Genomic DNA, 1041 nt, shown 5'->3' on the forward strand with positions numbered 1-1041 from the left:
AAATAAAAGAGCTTCTTAAAGGACATTAGTTCTTGAATAGCAAATAATCTTTAAAAACGAAGTTGTGATAATATATTGAAGTGAACCAGAACCTAAAGGATTGAATTCTGTCAAATGATTTTAGAAAGAGAGAAAATGTTTACCCAGATATGATTGGAACTTCAGGAAAGACAAACACAGAATATATTTCATGCTGTCTTTCTCACTAGGATATTTAAAGCTTGTAGTAATGTGTTGAAACTGTGAGAAATAAATAAGAGAAGAATTTTTAAAAGATGCCACTAAAGAAAATATAATTACTTTTAACCCTAAAATATTTATTAGCTAGTATTAGATAATTTCCTTTGTCATTTTCAAACTCAAGTTTTTAATGGCTCCTTGATGAAGTAGCAGTTTAAAACATATATCCTTACATGAGCTGGCAATTCCAACACATATCACTTAAGGCCAATAGTAGTTAGAACAGTATCTGAGGAAGCTTAGAAATACAAACATTTTCAACTCACTTTCTTCTTTTCTTAATCAAAGATTATGAAATGCCATATACTTATTGACAATTTCTCTTAATATTAATAACATGATCAGAAACATCATCTTGTTTTATACTCATAACTACTTAAGGAAGCATTGAGGCTTTAACAGTTTTAATTTGGATGATGTGCACATCATGCAAGTGTATGACACAATCATTCTCAAGAAGAGTTTAAGTGACTTGAAGTCAAAGCAGAGCCGAAAGGGAAGTGACTCTTGGTTTTGTCCATACTATCTAAAGGCTGATATTGTAGTTCTCTTTTTCTAGCTAATCTGTTTGCTCTTTCATAGAAAATGAAATTATGCAGAAATTGCACAAAAAAAGTGTATATTGCAACTTTAAAAAGAGGTGTGGACAGAAAAGCACATACGGGAAGCAGAAACTATAACAGAGAATTGGAATACAAACCCCTGGGGGGTGGAAACCAATCTCAGTACTTAAACATTATAATACAGCTTTACCACAGTAATTATATAAACTGAAATCATAACCTAATTGTTGTCTAATTA

Source organism: Eulemur rufifrons, chromosome 7 (genome assembly GCF_041146395.1).
Source record: "Eulemur rufifrons isolate Redbay chromosome 7, OSU_ERuf_1, whole genome shotgun sequence".
NCBI classification, from domain to species: domain Eukaryota; kingdom Metazoa; phylum Chordata; class Mammalia; order Primates; family Lemuridae; genus Eulemur; species Eulemur rufifrons.